Here is a 17,915-nt window from a genome sequence, read left to right as displayed (position 1 = left end):
TGCCTGGGAGAAACGCCCCGGGAGGCCGGCAGGAACCCGGGATCGGAAGGGATGTGGAGGGGCCCCGGGTCGGAGGAGATGGCTTTGGCTGTGTTTGGTTTTGTTTCTTCTTCCCAAGATCCCGGGTGTGAAAGGGGCCAGAGGTGAAGTCCTGGGCTGGAAAGCCTCACGATTCAGCCCCGCAGCCCCAGGCCCTGAGTGTGGAGGAGGGCGGAGCGGGTCGGCGAAGGGCGCGGCTGCCGTTTTCCTGATGGGCTGGAGGGGCAGTGGCGCTTTCCGGACGAAGAGGACCGGAAGGGTCCCCGAGACCTCCGCTGGGAGCCACGCACCCACCCAAGGATACGGCTCCAGGAGGCGACGGAGGAGGGCGGCTGCTTGCCCTGGCCCGAGCTGTGCGTCCCCCGCCTTGGCCACAGCAGTGGACATTCCCAGAAGAACAAGCGCCCGAGAGCACTGAGAAATTTTCCCCCGAGAAAACTTGACCCTCGTCCTGGCAGCAGGACACCTCGGGAAGAAAGCCACCCAGCGGCCACCTGGGCGAGACCGGCTGCCCGAGCAGGCGCGCGGGGCCTCTGGCCGCTGGCCCCGGGCTGCCAGCCCCCACCCGGACTCCCAGCCGTGCCAGGAGAGCAGCGTGGAGACGCACGCCGGGGCCCTCGGCAGGCTCTTGGGGCTCCCGGAGGCGGCGGCTAGCGTCTACGGCCATACCACCCTGAACGCGCCCGATCTCGTCTGATCTCGGAAGCTAAGCAGGGTCGGGCCTGGTTAGTACTTGGATGGGAGACCGCCTGGGAATACCGGGTGCTGTAGGCTTTTGCTCCTCCCTCCCTCGCTGCTCCTTTTGTCTTCGGGGACTTCGCCACCACCCCCCCCACCACCACCACCACCCCCAGCACCACCACCACCACCACCACCACAACGACCCACCGTGACCACGACCCCGACCCCATCCGGGCCACCCGCCAGACCCACGCACACCGAATCCTCACAGCTACGTCCCCGAATCCTCTCCCCTCCCCACACTCTCCTGGGGCGCGCGCCCGCGACACGGGTCACCAGCGAGGTTGGTCCCAGGCCACGTTGGGGACCGCTCCCCAACTGCCCTCCAGGCGGGCGGGGAGGGACGTGCGGAAGCCATGAGAAAGTGGGTCCTGCACCCCAGCGGGCCCCACAGCGGGACGCGCCACACCTGGGCTCGCCACAAGGTGGTGCACTGGGTCCAGGGCAAGACGCCAGGGGACAGAGAAGCAGGGAGCCTCAGTCGGGTGCTGCTCCACGTCGCGCTCCGTCGCTCAACCCAAGACAGGGCAGCCAGCGCGCGACCTCTACGTGGGATCCCGCCTCCCACGGCAGAGCCTGCGGTCACAGGGACAGAGGGCGCAGGCCGCCAGAGCTCCGGATGCCAGCGGCAGCTCCCCGTCCCGCTCAAAGGGAGGGAGGGCCGCCGCTGGCGCCCAGTCGCCTGTGCCACCCTCCGGGTCTCAAAGCACTCCTCAGTCAGCTCAAGGACCGGGGCCACCTGGCCTTCGGGGTCACATGGGCTTGGGCACGACGGAAGGGACCGCTTGCCCCCGTGGAACAGACATTCTCCCCGTGGACAACCTCAGGTGCCGGGACCCTCTGCTCCGCCTTGGAAAACCCACCTTCTGCAATGTATGCCCAACGCAATCAGGCCGAGCAGATTGACCCCCTCGGCCCGGCCCCAGTGTGTGATGGGGCTCTGTGCGTGAGGGCTTGCTCTTCCCCACCTACACCAGGCACGGCATCTAACACACACACACACACACACACACACCACGCAGAGACACCCAGACCACGCACGCACGCACGGGGACGCACCCTCCTCTCCCCCACCCCACACACGAGCAGCCGAAGGACAAGAGGGTATGGCTGGGGCCTGAGCGGGAACAAGCGAAGCCTTGGTTTGCGGCCCCTCGGCCAACTGCATCAGGATTTTTGTCTGGGCTCGGAGGCCAGAGGATCTCTGCCATTTGCTAGCAGGGCCAGGGATGGCAGGAGGGTGGGTACGGGGCTCAGCCAGGGCCAGTTCTGCTGGCACGATCCTGTAGCACGTGGCCGCGTAGCACGGGGCCGGGTCTGAAGGAGGCCAAGCAGGGGCACAAGACCCAGCAGCGGCACAGGGAAGAGGCCCAGGGCACCCAGGAGCAGACGAGACCCGGGAGTCGTGCGTGCTTGGCGTGGCCGCGGGCCCCGTGACGCCCGAGGACTCGAGTGCTCAGCCCCGTGTAGTGGCCGCGAAGGCCTGCCTGGGAGAAACGCCCCGGGAGGCCGGCAGGAACCCGGGATCGGAAGGGATGTGGAGGGGCCCCGGGTCGGAGGAGATGGCTTTGGCTGTGTTTGGTTTTGTTTCTTCTTCCCAAGATCCCGGGTGTGAAAGGGGCCAGAGGTGAAGTCCTGGGCTGGAAAGCCTCACGATTCAGCCCCGCAGCCCCAGGCCCTGAGTGTGGAGGAGGGCGGAGCGGGTCGGCGAAGGGCGCGGCTGCCGTTTTCCTGATGGGCTGGAGGGGCAGTGGCGCTTTCCGGACGAAGAGGACCGGAAGGGTCCCCGAGACCTCCGCTGGGAGCCACGCACCCACCCAAGGATACGGCTCCAGGAGGCGACGGAGGAGGGCGGCTGCTTGCCCTGGCCCGAGCTGTGCGTCCCCCGCCTTGGCCACAGCAGTGGACATTCCCAGAAGAACAAGCGCCCGAGAGCACTGAGAAATTTTCCCCCGAGAAAACTTGACCCTCGTCCTGGCAGCAGGACACCTCGGGAAGAAAGCCACCCAGCGGCCACCTGGGCGAGACCGGCTGCCCGAGCAGGCGCGCGGGGCCTCTGGCCGCTGGCCCCGGGCTGCCAGCCCCCACCCGGACTCCCAGCCGTGCCAGGAGAGCAGCGTGGAGACGCACGCCGGGGCCCTCGGCAGGCTCTTGGGGCTCCCGGAGGCGGCGGCTAGCGTCTACGGCCATACCACCCTGAACGCGCCCGATCTCGTCTGATCTCGGAAGCTAAGCAGGGTCGGGCCTGGTTAGTACTTGGATGGGAGACCGCCTGGGAATACCGGGTGCTGTAGGCTTTTGCTCCTCCCTCCCTCGCTGCTCCTTTTGTCTTCGGGGACTTCGCCACCACCCCCCCCACCACCACCACCACCCCCAGCACCACCACCACCACCACCACCACAACGACCCACCGTGACCACGACCCCGACCCCGTCCGGGCCACCCGCCAGACCCACGCACACCGAATCCTCACAGCTACGTCCCCGAATCCTCTCCCCTCCCCACACTCTCCTGGGGCGCGCGCGCCCGCGACACGGGTCACCAGCGAGGTTGGTCCCAGGCCACGTTGGGGACCGCTCCCCAACTGCCCTCCAGGCGGGCGGGCAGGGACGTGCGGAAGCCATGAGAAAGTGGGTCCTGCACCCCAGCGGGCCCCACAGCGGGACGCGCCACACCTGGGCTCGCCACAAGGTGGTGCACTGGGTCCAGGGCAAGACGCCAGGGGACAGAGAAGCAGGGAGCCTCAGTCGGGTGCTGCTCCACGTCGCGCTCCGTCGCTCAACCCAAGACAGGGCAGCCAGCGCGCGACCTCTACGTGGGATCCCGCCTCCCACGGCAGAGCCTGCGGTCACAGGGACAGAGGGCGCAGGCCGCCAGAGCTCCGGATGCCAGCGGCAGCTCCCCGTCCCGCTCAAAGGGAGGGAGGGCCGCCGCTGGCGCCCAGTCGCCTGTGCCACCCTCCGGGTCTCAAAGCACTCCTCAGTCAGCTCAAGGACCGGGGCCACCTGGCCTTCGGGGTCACATGGGCTTGGGCACGACGGAAGGGACCGCTTGCCCCCGTGGAACAGACATTCTCCCCGTGGACAACCTCAGGTGCCGGGACCCTCTGCTCCGCCTTGGAAAACCCACCTTCTGCAATGTATGCCCAACGCAATCAGGCCGAGCAGATTGACCCCCTCGGCCCGGCCCCAGTGTGTGATGGGGCTCTGTGCGTGAGGGCTTGCTCTTCCCCACCTACACCAGGCACGGCATCTAACACACACACACACACACACACACACCACGCAGAGACACCCAGACCACGCACGCACGCACGGGGACGCACCCTCCTCTCCCCCACCCCACACACGAGCAGCCGAAGGACAAGAGGGTATGGCTGGGGCCTGAGCGGGAACAAGCGAAGCCTTGGTTTGCGGCCCCTCGGCCAACTGCATCAGGATTTTTGTCTGGGCTCGGAGGCCAGAGGATCTCTGCCATTTGCTAGCAGGGCCAGGGATGGCAGGAGGGTGGGTACGGGGCTCAGCCAGGGCCAGTTCTGCTGGCACGATCCTGTAGCACGTGGCCGCGTAGCACGGGGCCGGGTCTGAAGGAGGCCAAGCAGGGGCACAAGACCCAGCAGCGGCACAGGGAAGAGGCCCAGGGCACCCAGGAGCAGACGAGACCCGGGAGTCGTGCGTGCTTGGCGTGGCCGCGGGCCCCGTGACGCCCGAGGACTCGAGTGCTCAGCCCCGTGTAGTGGCCGCGAAGGCCTGCCTGGGAGAAACGCCCCGGGAGGCCGGCAGGAACCCGGGATCGGAAGGGATGTGGAGGGGCCCCGGGTCGGAGTAGATGGCTTTGGCTGTGTTTGGTTTTGTTTCTTCTTCCCAAGATCCCGGGTGTGAAAGGGGCCAGAGGTGAAGTCCTGGGCTGGAAAGCCTCACGATTCAGCCCCGCAGCCCCAGGCCCTGAGTGTGGAGGAGGGCGGAGCGGGTCGGCGAAGGGCGCGGCTGCCGTTTTCCTGATGGGCTGGAGGGGCAGTGGCGCTTTCCGGACGAAGAGGACCGGAAGGGTCCCCGAGACCTCCGCTGGGAGCCACGCACCCACCCAAGGATACGGCTCCAGGAGGCGACGGAGGAGGGCGGCTGCTTGCCCTGGCCCGAGCTGTGCGTCCCCCGCCTTGGCCACAGCAGTGGACATTCCCAGAAGAACAAGCGCCCGAGAGCACTGAGAAATTTTCCCCCGAGAAAACTTGACCCTCGTCCTGGCAGCAGGACACCTCGGGAAGAAAGCCACCCAGCGGCCACCTGGGCGAGACCGGCTGCCCGAGCAGGCGCGCGGGGCCTCTGGCCGCTGGCCCCGGGCTGCCAGCCCCCACCCGGACTCCCAGCCGTGCCAGGAGAGCAGCGTGGAGACGCACGCCGGGGCCCTCGGCAGGCTCTTGGGGCTCCCGGAGGCGGCGGCTAGCGTCTACGGCCATACCACCCTGAACGCGCCCGATCTCGTCTGATCTCGGAAGCTAAGCAGGGTCGGGCCTGGTTAGTACTTGGATGGGAGACCGCCTGGGAATACCGGGTGCTGTAGGCTTTTGCTCCTCCCTCCCTCGCTGCTCCTTTTGTCTTCGGGGACTTCGCCACCACCCCCCCCACCACCACCACCACCCCCAGCACCACCACCACCACCACCACCACAACGACCCACCGTGACCACGACCCCGACCCCGTCCGGGCCACCCGCCAGACCCACGCACACCGAATCCTCACAGCTACGTCCCCGAATCCTCTCCCCTCCCCACACTCTCCTGGGGCGCGCGCCCGCGACACGGGTCACCAGCGAGATTGGTCCCAGGCCACGTTGGGGACCGCTCCCCAACTGCCCTCCAGGCGGGCGGGGAGGGACGTGCGGAAGCCATGAGAAAGTGGGTCCTGCACCCCAGCGGGCCCCACAGCGGGACGCGCCACACCTGGGCTCGCCACAAGGTGGTGCACTGGGTCCAGGGCAAGACGCCAGGGGACAGAGAAGCAGGGAGCCTCAGTCGGGTGCTGCTCCACGTCGCGCTCCGTCGCTCAACCCAAGACAGGGCAGCCAGCGCGTGACCTCTACGTGGGATCCCGCCTCCCACGGCAGAGCCTGCGGTCACAGGGACAGAGGGCGCAGGCCGCCAGAGCTCCGGATGCCAGCGGCAGCTCCCCGTCCCGCTCAAAGGGAGGGAGGGCCGCCGCTGGCGCCCAGTCGCCTGTGCCACCCTCCGGGTCTCAAAGCACTCCTCAGTCAGCTCAAGGACCGGGGCCACCTGGCCTTCGGGGTCACATGGGCTTGGGCACGACGGAAGGGACCGCTTGCCCCCGTGGAACAGACATTCTCCCCGTGGACAACCTCAGGTGCCGGGACCCTCTGCTCCGCCTTGGAAAACCCACCTTCTGCAATGTATGCCCAACGCAATCAGGCCGAGCAGATTGACCCCCTCGGCCCGGCCCCAGTGTGTGATGGGGCTCTGTGCGTGAGGGCTTGCTCTTCCCCACCTACACCAGGCACGGCATCTAACACACACACACACACACACACACACACCACGCAGAGACACCCAGACCACGCACGCACGCACGGGGACGCACCCTCCTCTCCCCCACCCCACACACGAGCAGCCGAAGGACAAGAGGGTATGGCTGGGGCCTGAGCGGGAACAAGCGAAGCCTTGGTTTGCGGCCCCTCGGCCAACTGCATCAGGATTTTTGTCTGGGCTCGGAGGCCAGAGGATCTCTGCCATTTGCTAGCAGGGCCAGGGATGGCAGGAGGGTGGGTACGGGGCTCAGCCAGGGCCAGTTCTGCTGGCACGATCCTGTAGCACGTGGCCGCGTAGCACGGGGCCGGGTCTGAAGGAGGCCAAGCAGGGGCACAAGACCCAGCAGCGGCACAGGGAAGAGGCCCAGGGCACCCAGGAGCAGACGAGACCCGGGAGTCGTGCGTGCTTGGCGTGGCCGCGGGCCCCGTGACGCCCGAGGACTCGAGTGCTCAGCCCCGTGTAGTGGCCGCGAAGGCCTGCCTGGGAGAAACGCCCCGGGAGGCCGGCAGGAACCCGGGATCGGAAGGGATGTGGAGGGGCCCCGGGTCGGAGGAGATGGCTTTGGCTGTGTTTGGTTTTGTTTCTTCTTCCCAAGATCCCGGGTGTGAAAGGGGCCAGAGGTGAAGTCCTGGGCTGGAAAGCCTCACGATTCAGCCCCGCAGCCCCAGGCCCTGAGTGTGGAGGAGGGCGGAGCGGGTCGGCGAAGGGCGCGGCTGCCGTTTTCCTGATGGGCTGGAGGGGCAGTGGCGCTTTCCGGATGAAGAGGACCGGAAGGGTCCCCGAGACCTCCGCTGGGAGCCACGCACCCACCCAAGGATACGGCTCCAGGAGGCGACGGAGGAGGGCGGCTGCTTGCCCTGGCCCGAGCTGTGCGTCCCCCGCCTTGGCCACAGCAGTGGACATTCCCAGAAGAACAAGCGCCCGAGAGCACTGAGAAATTTTCCCCCGAGAAAACTTGACCCTCGTCCTGGCAGCAGGACACCTCGGGAAGAAAGCCACCCAGCGGCCACCTGGGCGAGACCGGCTGCCCGAGCAGGCGCGCGGGGCCTCTGGCCGCTGGCCCCGGGCTGCCAGCCCCCACCCGGACTCCCAGCCGTGCCAGGAGAGCAGCGTGGAGACGCACGCCGGGGCCCTCGGCAGGCTCTTGGGGCTCCCGGAGGCGGCGGCTAGCGTCTACGGCCATACCACCCTGAACGCGCCCGATCTCGTCTGATCTCGGAAGCTAAGCAGGGTCGGGCCTGGTTAGTACTTGGATGGGAGACCGCCTGGGAATACCGGGTGCTGTAGGCTTTTGCTCCTCCCTCCCTCGCTGCTCCTTTTGTCTTCGGGGACTTCGCCACCACCCCCCCCACCACCACCACCCCCAGCACCACCACCACCACCACCACCACAACGACCCACCGTGACCACGACCCCGACCCCGTCCGGGCCACCCGCCAGACCCACGCACACCGAATCCTCACAGCTACGTCCCCGAATCCTCTCCCCTCCCCACACTCTCCTGGGGCGCGCGCCCGCGACACGGGTCACCAGCGAGGTTGGTCCCAGGCCACGTTGGGGACCGCTCCCCAACTGCCCTCCAGGCGGGCGGGGAGGGACGTGCGGAAGCCATGAGAAAGTGGGTCCTGCACCCCAGCGGGCCCCACAGCGGGACGCGCCACACCTGGGCTCGCCACAAGGTGGTGCACTGGGTCCAGGGCAAGACGCCAGGGGACAGAGAAGCAGGGAGCCTCAGTCGGGTGCTGCTCCACGTCGCGCTCCGTCGCTCAACCCAAGACAGGGCAGCCAGCGCGCGACCTCTACGTGGGATCCCGCCTCCCACGGCAGAGCCTGCGGTCACAGGGACAGAGGGCGCAGGCCGCCAGAGCTCCGGATGCCAGCGGCAGCTCCCCGTCCCGCTCAAAGGGAGGGAGGGCCGCCGCTGGCGCCCAGTCGCCTGTGCCACCCTCCGGGTCTCAAAGCACTCCTCAGTCAGCTCAAGGACCGGGGCCACCTGGCCTTCGGGGTCACATGGGCTTGGGCACGACGGAAGGGACCGCTTGCCCCCGTGGAACAGACATTCTCCCCGTGGACAACCTCAGGTGCCGGGACCCTCTGCTCCGCCTTGGAAAACCCACCTTCTGCAATGTATGCCCAACGCAATCAGGCCGAGCAGATTGACCCCCTCGGCCCGGCCCCAGTGTGTGATGGGGCTCTGTGCGTGAGGGCTTGCTCTTCCCCACCTACACCAGGCACGGCATCTAACACACACACACACACACACACACACCACGCAGAGACACCCAGACCACGCACGCACGCACGGGGACGCACCCTCCTCTCCCCCACCCCACACACGAGCAGCCTAAGGACAAGAGGGTATGGCTGGGGCCTGAGCGGGAACAAGCGAAGCCTTGGTTTGCGGCCCCTCGGCCAACTGCATCAGGATTTTTGTCTGGGCTCGGAGGCCAGAGGATCTCTGCCATTTGCTAGCAGGGCCAGGGATGGCAGGAGGGTGGGTACGGGGCTCAGCCAGGGCCAGTTCTGCTGGCACGATCCTGTAGCACGTGGCCGCGTAGCACGGGGCCGGGTCTGAAGGAGGCCAAGCAGGGGCACAAGACCCAGCAGCGGCACAGGGAAGAGGCCCAGGGCACCCAGGAGCAGACGAGACCCGGGAGTCGTGCGTGCTTGGCGTGGCCGCGGGCCCCGTGACGCCCGAGGACTCGAGTGCTCAGCCCCGTGTAGTGGCCGCGAAGGCCTGCCTGGGAGAAACGCCCCGGGAGGCCGGCAGGAACCCGGGATCGGAAGGGATGTGGAGGGGCCCCGGGTCGGAGGAGATGGCTTTGGCTGTGTTTGGTTTTGTTTCTTCTTCCCAAGATCCCGGGTGTGAAAGGGGCCAGAGGTGAAGTCCTGGGCTGGAAAGCCTCACGATTCAGCCCCGCAGCCCCAGGCCCTGAGTGTGGAGGAGGGCGGAGCGGGTCGGCGAAGGGCGCGGCTGCCGTTTTCCTGATGGGCTGGAGGGGCAGTGGCGCTTTCCGGACGAAGAGGACCGGAAGGGTCCCCGAGACCTCCGCTGGGAGCCACGCACCCACCCAAGGATACGGCTCCAGGAGGCGACGGAGGAGGGCGGCTGCTTGCCCTGGCCCGAGCTGTGCGTCCCCCGCCTTGGCCACAGCAGTGGACATTCCCAGAAGAACAAGCGCCCGAGAGCACTGAGAAATTTTCCCCCGAGAAAACTTGACCCTCGTCCTGGCAGCAGGACACCTCGGGAAGAAAGCCACCCAGCGGCCACCTGGGCGAGACCGGCTGCCCGAGCAGGCGCGCGGGGCCTCTGGCCGCTGGCCCCGGGCTGCCAGCCCCCACCCGGACTCCCAGCCGTGCCAGGAGAGCAGCGTGGAGACGCACGCCGGGGCCCTCGGCAGGCTCTTGGGGCTCCCGGAGGCGGCGGCTAGCGTCTACGGCCATACCACCCTGAACGCGCCCGATCTCGTCTGATCTCGGAAGCTAAGCAGGGTCGGGCCTGGTTAGTACTTGGATGGGAGACCGCCTGGGAATACCGGGTGCTGTAGGCTTTTGCTCCTCCCTCCCTCGCTGCTCCTTTTGTCTTCGGGGACTTCGCCACCACCCCCCCCACCACCACCACCACCCCCAGCACCACCACCACCACCACCACCACAACGACCCACCGTGACCACGACCCCGACCCCGTCCGGGCCACCCGCCAGACCCACGCACACCGAATCCTCACAGCTACGTCCCCGAATCCTCTCCCCTCCCCACACTCTCCTGGGGCGCGCGCCCGCGACACGGGTCACCAGCGAGGTTGGTCCCAGGCCACGTTGGGGACCGCTCCCCAACTGCCCTCCAGGCGGGCGGGGAGGGACGTGCGGAAGCCATGAGAAAGTGGGTCCTGCACCCCAGCGGGCCCCACAGCGGGACGCGCCACACCTGGGCTCGCCACAAGGTGGTGCACTGGGTCCAGGGCAAGACGCCAGGGGACAGAGAAGCAGGGAGCCTCAGTCGGGTGCTGATCCACGTCGCGCTCCGTCGCTCAACCCAACACAGGGCAGCCAGCGCGCGACCTCTACGTGGGATCCCGCCTCCCACGGCAGAGCCTGCGGTCACAGGGACAGAGGGCGCAGGCCGCCAGAGCTCCGGATGCCAGCGGCAGCTCCCCGTCCCGCTCAAAGGGAGGGAGGGCCGCCGCTGGCGCCCAGTCGCCTGTGCCACCCTCCGGGTCTCAAAGCACTCCTCAGTCAGCTCAAGGACCGGGGCCACCTGGCCTTCGGGGTCACATGGGCTTGGGCACGACGGAAGGGACCGCTTGCCCCCGTGGAACAGACATTCTCCCCGTGGACAACCTCAGGTGCCGGGACCCTCTGCTCCGCCTTGGAAAACCCACCTTCTGCAATGTATGCCCAACGCAATCAGGCCGAGCAGATTGACCCCCTCGGCCCGGCCCCAGTGTGTGATGGGGCTCTGTGCGTGAGGGCTTGCTCTTCCCCACCTACACCAGGCACGGCATCTAACACACACACACACACACACACACACACACACCACGCAGAGACACCCAGACCACGCACGCACGCACGGGGACGCACCCTCCTCTCCCCCACCCCACACACGAGCAGCCGAAGGACAAGAGGGTATGGCTGGGGCCTGAGCGGGAACAAGCGAAGCCTTGGTTTGCGGCCCCTCGGCCAACTGCATCAGGATTTTTGTCTGGGCTCGGAGGCCAGAGGATCTCTGCCATTTGCTAGCAGGGCCAGGGATGGCAGGAGGGTGGGTACGGGGCTCAGCCAGGGCCAGTTCTGCTGGCACGATCCTGTAGCACGTGGCCGCGTAGCACGGGGCCGGGTCTGAAGGAGGCCAAGCAGGGGCACAAGACCCAGCAGCGGCACAGGGAAGAGGCCCAGGGCACCCAGGAGCAGACGAGACCCGGGAGTCGTGCGTGCTTGGCGTGGCCGCGGGCCCCGTGACGCCCGAGGACTCGAGTGCTCAGCCCCGTGTAGTGGCCGCGAAGGCCTGCCTGGGAGAAACGCCCCGGGAGGCCGGCAGGAACCCGGTATCGGAAGGGATGTGGAGGGGCCCCGGGTCGGAGGAGATGGCTTTGGCTGTGTTTGGTTTTGTTTCTTCTTCCCAAGATCCCGGGTGTGAAAGGGTCCAGAGGTGAAGTCCTGGGCTGGAAAGCCTCACGATTCAGCCCCGCAGCCCCAGGCCCTGAGTGTGGAGGAGGGCGGAGCGGGTCGGCGAAGGGCGCGGCTGCCGTTTTCCTGATGGGCTGGAGGGGCAGTGGCGCTTTCCGGACGAAGAGGACCGGAAGGGTCCCCGAGACCTCCGCTGGGAGCCACGCACCCACCCAAGGATACGGCTCCAGGAGGCGACGGAGGAGGGCGGCTGCTTGCCCTGGCCCGAGCTGTGCGTCCCCCGCCTTGGCCACAGCAGTGGACATTCCCAGAAGAACAAGCGCCCGAGAGCACTGAGAAATTTTCCCCCGAGAAAACTTGACCCTCGTCCTGGCAGCAGGACACCTCGGGAAGAAAGCCACCCAGCGGCCACCTGGGCGAGACCGGCTGCCCGAGCAGGCGCGCGGGGCCTCTGGCCGCTGGCCCCGGGCTGCCAGCCCCCACCCGGACTCCCAGCCGTGCCAGGAGAGCAGCGTGGAGACGCACGCCGGGGCCCTCGGCAGGCTCTTGGGGCTCCCGGAGGCGGCGGCTAGCGTCTACGGCCATACCACCCTGAACGCGCCCGATCTCGTCTGATCTCGGAAGCTAAGCAGGGTCGGGCCTGGTTAGTACTTGGATGGGAGACCGCCTGGGAATACCGGGTGCTGTAGGCTTTTGCTCCTCCCTCCCTCGCTGCTCCTTTTGTCTTCGGGGACTTCGCCACCACCCCCCCCACCACCACCACCACCCCCAGCACCACCACCACCACCACCACCACAACGACCCACCGTGACCACGACCCCGACCCCGTCCGGGCCACCCGCCAGACCCACGCACACCGAATCCTCACAGCTACGTCCCCGAATCCTCTCCCCTCCCCACACTCTCCTGGGGCGCGCGCCCGCGACACGGGTCACCAGCGAGGTTGGTCCCAGGCCACGTTGGGGACCGCTCCCCAACTGCCCTCCAGGCGGGCGGGGAGGGACGTGCGGAAGCCATGAGAAAGTGGGTCCTGCACCCCAGCGGGCCCCACAGCGGGACGCGCCACACCTGGGCTCGCCACAAGGTGGTGCACTGGGTCCAGGGCAAGACGCCAGGGGACAGAGAAGCAGGGAGCCTCAGTCGGGTGCTGCTCCACGTCGCGCTCCGTCGCTCAACCCAAGACAGGGCAGCCAGCGCGCGACCTCTACGTGGGATCCCGCCTCCCACGGCAGAGCCTGCGGTCACAGGGACAGAGGGCGCAGGCCGCCAGAGCTCCGGATGCCAGCGGCAGCTCCCCGTCCCGCTCAAAGGGAGGGAGGGCCGCCGCTGGCGCCCAGTCGCCTGTGCCACCCTCCGGGTCTCAAAGCACTCCTCAGTCAGCTCAAGGACCGGGGCCACCTGGCCTTCGGGGTCACATGGGCTTGGGCACGACGGAAGGGACCGCTTGCCCCCGTGGAACAGACATTCTCCCCGTGGACAACCTCAGGTGCCGGGACCCTCTGCTCCGCCTTGGAAAACCCACCTTCTGCAATGTATGCCCAACGCAATCAGGCCGAGCAGATTGACCCCCTCGGCCCGGCCCCAGTGTGTGATGGGGCTCTGTGCGTGAGGGCTTGCTCTTCCCCACCTACACCAGGCACGGCATCTAACACACACACACACACACACACACACACACACACACACACACCACGCAGAGACACCCAGACCACGCACGCACGCACGGGGACGCACCCTCCTCTCCCCCACCCCACACACGAGCAGCCGAAGGACAAGAGGGTATGGCTGGGGCCTGAGCGGGAACAAGCGAAGCCTTGGTTTGCGGCCCCTCGGCCAACTGCATCAGGATTTTTGTCTGGGCTCGGAGGCCAGAGGATCTCTGCCATTTGCTAGCAGGGCCAGGGATGGCAGGAGGGTGGGTACGGGGCTCAGCCAGGGCCAGTTCTGCTGGCACGATCCTGTAGCACGTGGCCGCGTAGCACGGGGCCGGGTCTGAAGGAGGCCAAGCAGGGGCACAAGACCCAGCAGCGGCACAGGGAAGAGGCCCAGGGCACCCAGGAGCAGACGAGACCCGGGAGTCGTGCGTGCTTGGCGTGGCCGCGGGCCCCGTGACGCCCGAGGACTCGAGTGCTCAGCCCCGTGTAGTGGCCGCGAAGGCCTGCCTGGGAGAAACGCCCCGGGAGGCCGGCAGGAACCCGGGATCGGAAGGGATGTGGAGGGGCCCCGGGTCGGAGGAGATGGCTTTGGCTGTGTTTGGTTTTGTTTCTTCTTCCCAAGATCCCGGGTGTGAAAGGGGCCAGAGGTGAAGTCCTGGGCTGGAAAGCCTCACGATTCAGCCCCGCAGCCCCAGGCCCTGAGTGTGGAGGAGGGCGGAGCGGGTCGGCGAAGGGCGCGGCTGCCGTTTTCCTGATGGGCTGGAGGGGCAGTGTCGCTTTCCGGACGAAGAGGACCGGAAGGGTCCCCGAGACCTCCGCTGGGAGCCACGCACCCACCCAAGGATACGGCTCCAGGAGGCGACGGAGGAGGGCGGCTGCTTGCCCTGGCCCGAGCTGTGCGTCCCCCGCCTTGGCCACAGCAGTGGACATTCCCAGAAGAACAAGCGCCCGAGAGCACAGAAATTTTCCCCCGAGAAAACTTGACCCTCGTCCTGGCAGCAGGACACCTCGGGAAGAAAGCCACCCAGCGGCCACCTGGGCGAGACCGGCTGTCCGAGCAGGCGCGCGGGGCCTCTGGCCGCTGGCCCCGGGCTGCCAGCCCCCACCCGGACTCCCAGCCGTGCCAGGAGAGCAGCGTGGAGACGCACGCCGGGGCCCTCGGCAGGCTCTTGGGGCTCCCGGAGGCGGCGGCTAGCGTCTACGGCCATACCACCCTGAACGCGCCCGATCTCGTCTGATCTCGGAAGCTAAGCAGGGTCGGGCCTGGTTAGTACTTGGATGGGAGACCGCCTGGGAATACCGGGTGCTGTAGGCTTTTGCTCCTCCCTCCCTCGCTGCTCCTTTTGTCTTCGGGGACTTCGCCACCACCCCCCCCCACCACCACCACCCCCAGCACCACCACCACCACCACCACAACGACCCACCGTGACCACGACCCCGACCCCGTCCGGGCCACCCGCCAGACCCACGCACACCGAATCCTCACAGCTACGTCCCCGAATCCTCTCCCCTCCCCACACTCTCCTGGGGCGCGCGCCCGCGACACGGGTCACCAGCGAGGTTGGTCCCAGGCCACGTTGGGGACCGCTCCCCAACTGCCCTCCAGGCGGGCGGGGAGGGACGTGCGGAAGCCATGAGAAAGTGGGTCCTGCACCCCAGCGGGCCCCACAGCGGGACGCGCCACACCTGGGCTCGCCACAAGGTGGTGCACTGGGTCCAGGGCAAGACGCCAGGGGACAGAGAAGCAGGGAGCCTCAGTCGGGTGCTGCTCCACGTCGCCCTCCGTCGCTCAACCCAAGACAGGGCAGCCAGCGCGCGACCTCTACGTGGGATCCCGCCTCCCACGGCAGAGCCTGCGGTCACAGGGACAGAGGGCGCAGGCCGCCAGAGCTCCGGATGCCAGCGGCAGCTCCCCGTCCCGCTCAAAGGGAGGGAGGGCCGCCGCTGGCGCCCAGTCGCCTGTGCCACCCTCCGGGTCTCAAAGCACTCCTCAGTCAGCTCAAGGACCGGGGCCACCTGGCCTTCGGGGTCACATGGGCTTGGGCACGACGGAAGGGACCGCTTGCCCCCGTGGAACAGACATTCTCCCCGTGGACAACCTCAGGTGCCGGGACCCTCTGCTCCGCCTTGGAAAACCCACCTTCTGCAATGTATGCCCAACGCAATCAGGCCGAGCAGATTGACCCCCTCGGCCCGGCCCCAGTGTGTGATGGGGCTCTGTGCGTGAGGGCTTGCTCTTCCCCACCTACACCAGGCACGGCATCTAACACACACACACACACACACACACACACACACACACACACACACACACACACCACGCAGAGACACCCAGACCACGCACGCACGCACGGGGACGCACCCTCCTCTCCCCCACCCCACACACGAGCAGCCGAAGGACAAGAGGGTATGGCTGGGGCCTGAGCGGGAACAAGCGAAGCCTTGGTTTGCGGCCCCTCGGCCAACTGCATCAGGATTTTTGTCTGGGCTCGGAGGCCAGAGGATCTCTGCCATTTGCTAGCAGGGCCAGGGATGGCAGGAGGGTGGGTACGGGGCTCAGCCAGGGCCAGTTCTGCTGGTACGATCCTGTAGCACGTGGCCGCGTAGCACGGGGCCGGGTCTGAAGGAGGCCAAGCAGGGGCACAAGACCCAGCAGCGGCACAGGGAAGAGGCCCAGGGCACCCAGGAGCAGACGAGACCCGGGAGTCGTGCGTGCTTGGCGTGGCCGCGGGCCCCGTGACGCCCGAGGACTCGAGTGCTCAGCCCCGTGTAGTGGCCGCGAAGGCCTGCCTGGGAGAAACGCCCCGGGAGGCCGGCAGGAACCCGGGATCGGAAGGGATGTGGAGGGGCCCCGGGTCGGAGGAGATGGCTTTGGCTGTGTTTGGTTTTGTTTCTTCTTCCCAAGATCCCGGGTGTGAAAGGGGCCAGAGGTGAAGTCCTGGGCTGGAAAGCCTCACGATTCAGCCCCGCAGCCCCAGGCCCTGAGTGTGGAGGAGGGCGGAGCGGGTCGGCGAAGGGCGCGGCTGCCGTTTTCCTGATGGGCTGGAGGGGCAGTGTCGCTTTCCAGACGAAGAGGACCGGAAGGGTCCCCGAGACCTCCGCTGGGAGCCACGCACCCACCCAAGGATACGGCTCCAGGAGGCGACGGAGGAGGGCGGCTGCTTGCCCTGGCCCGAGCTGTGCGTCCCCCGCCTTGGCCACAGCAGTGGACATTCCCAGAAGAACAAGCGCCCGAGAGCACTGAGAAATTTTCCCCCGAGAAAACTTGACCCTCGTCCTGGCAGCAGGACACCTCGGGAAGAAAGCCACCCAGCGGCCACCTGGGCGAGACCGGCTGCCCGAGCAGGCGCGCGGGGCCTCTGGCCGCTGGCCCCGGGCTGCCAGCCCCCACCCGGACTCCCAGCCGTGCCAGGAGAGCAGCGTGGAGACGCACGCCGGGGCCCTCGGCAGGCTCTTGGGGCTCCCGGAGGCGGCGGCTAGCGTCTACGGCCATACCACCCTGAACGCGCCCGATCTCGTCTGATCTCGGAAGCTAAGCAGGGTCGGGCCTGGTTAGTACTTGGATGGGAGACCGCCTGGGAATACCGGGTGCTGTAGGCTTTTGCTCCTCCCTCCCTCGCTGCTCCTTTTGTCTTCGGGGACTTCGCCACCACCCCCCCCCACCACCACCACCCCCAGCACCACCACCACCACCACCACAACGACCCACCGTGACCACGACCCCGACCCCGTCCGGGCCACCCGCCAGACCCACGCACACCGAATCCTCACAGCTACGTCCCCGAATCCTCTCCCCTCCCCACACTCTCCTGGGGCGCGCGCCCGCGACACGGGTCACCAGCGAGGTTGGTCCCAGGCCACGTTGGGGACCGCTCCCCAACTGCCCTCCAGGCGGGCGGGGAGGGACGTGCGGAAGCCATGAGAAAGTGGGTCCTGCACCCCAGCGGGCCCCACAGCAGGACGCGCCACACCTGGGCTCGCCACAAGGTGGTGCACTGGGTCCAGGGCAAGACGCCAGGGGACAGAGAAGCAGGGAGCCTCAGTCGGGTGCTGCTCCACGTCGCCCTCCGTCGCTCAACCCAAGACAGGGCAGCCAGCGCGCGACCTCTACGTGGGATCCCGCCTCCCACGGCAGAGCCTGCGGTCACAGGGACAGAGGGCGCAGGCCGCCAGAGCTCCGGATGCCAGCGGCAGCTCCCCGTCCCGCTCAAAGGGAGGGAGGGCCGCCGCTGGCGCCCAGTCGCCTGTGCCACCCTCCGGGTCTCAAAGCACTCCTCAGTCAGCTCAAGGACCGGGGCCACCTGGCCTTCGGGGTCACATGGGCTTGGGCACGACGGAAGGGACCGCTTGCCCCCGTGGAACAGACATTCTCCCCGTGGACAACCTCAGGTGCCGGGACCCTCTGCTCCGCCTTGGAAAACCCACCTTCTGCAATGTATGCCCAACGCAATCAGGCCGAGCAGATTGACCCCCTCGGCCCGGCCCCAGTGTGTGATGGGGCTCTGTGCGTGAGGGCTTGCTCTTCCCCACCTACACCAGGCACGGCATCTAACACACACACACACACCACGCAGAGACACCCAGACCACGCACGCACGCACGGGGACGCACCCTCCTCTCCCCCACCCCACACACGAGCAGCCGAAGGACAAGAGGGTATGGCTGGGGCCTGAGCGGGAACAAGCGAAGCCTTGGTTTGCGGCCCCTCGGCCAACTGCATCAGGATTTTTGTCTGGGCTCGGAGGCCAGAGGATCTCTGCCATTTGCTAGCAGGGCCAGGGATGGCAGGAGGGTGGGTACGGGGCTCAGCCA

The 17,915-nt window shown here is 67.7% G+C and overlaps 8 non-coding genes across 8 annotated transcripts; all 8 read left to right on the top strand.

The window, feature by feature from the left end:
* The first annotated feature begins 694 nt into the window (after nt 1-694).
* LOC141413329 (5S ribosomal RNA) lies at nt 695-813 on the top strand. Its single transcript, XR_012438121.1, has one exon. It is a non-coding gene; the product is annotated as a 5S ribosomal RNA (ribosomal RNA).
* Nucleotides 814-2,958: 2,145 nt separating this feature from the next.
* Nucleotides 2,959-3,077, top strand: LOC141413328 (5S ribosomal RNA). Its single transcript, XR_012438120.1, has one exon. It is a non-coding gene; the product is annotated as a 5S ribosomal RNA (ribosomal RNA).
* A 2,147-nt stretch (nt 3,078-5,224) lies between these two features.
* On the top strand, nt 5,225-5,343 carry LOC141413327 (5S ribosomal RNA). Its single transcript, XR_012438119.1, has one exon. It is a non-coding gene; the product is annotated as a 5S ribosomal RNA (ribosomal RNA).
* Nucleotides 5,344-7,490: 2,147 nt separating this feature from the next.
* LOC141413326 (5S ribosomal RNA) lies at nt 7,491-7,609 on the top strand. Its single transcript, XR_012438118.1, has one exon. It is a non-coding gene; the product is annotated as a 5S ribosomal RNA (ribosomal RNA).
* A 2,142-nt stretch (nt 7,610-9,751) lies between these two features.
* LOC141413325 (5S ribosomal RNA) lies at nt 9,752-9,870 on the top strand. The gene has a single exon (XR_012438117.1). It is a non-coding gene; the product is annotated as a 5S ribosomal RNA (ribosomal RNA).
* A 2,151-nt stretch (nt 9,871-12,021) lies between these two features.
* On the top strand, nt 12,022-12,140 carry LOC141413323 (5S ribosomal RNA). The gene has a single exon (XR_012438115.1). It is a non-coding gene; the product is annotated as a 5S ribosomal RNA (ribosomal RNA).
* Nucleotides 12,141-14,299: 2,159 nt separating this feature from the next.
* LOC141413322 (5S ribosomal RNA) lies at nt 14,300-14,418 on the top strand. Its single transcript, XR_012438114.1, has one exon. It is a non-coding gene; the product is annotated as a 5S ribosomal RNA (ribosomal RNA).
* Nucleotides 14,419-16,584: 2,166 nt separating this feature from the next.
* On the top strand, nt 16,585-16,703 carry LOC141413321 (5S ribosomal RNA). Its single transcript, XR_012438113.1, has one exon. It is a non-coding gene; the product is annotated as a 5S ribosomal RNA (ribosomal RNA).
* The last annotated feature ends 1,212 nt before the right edge of the window (nt 16,704-17,915 follow it).

The sequence above is a fragment of the Castor canadensis genome, chromosome 10, assembly GCF_047511655.1.
Source record: "Castor canadensis chromosome 10, mCasCan1.hap1v2, whole genome shotgun sequence".
Taxonomy (NCBI): Eukaryota; Metazoa; Chordata; class Mammalia; order Rodentia; family Castoridae; genus Castor; species Castor canadensis.
This window is presented reverse-complemented; position numbering and strand designations above follow the sequence as displayed.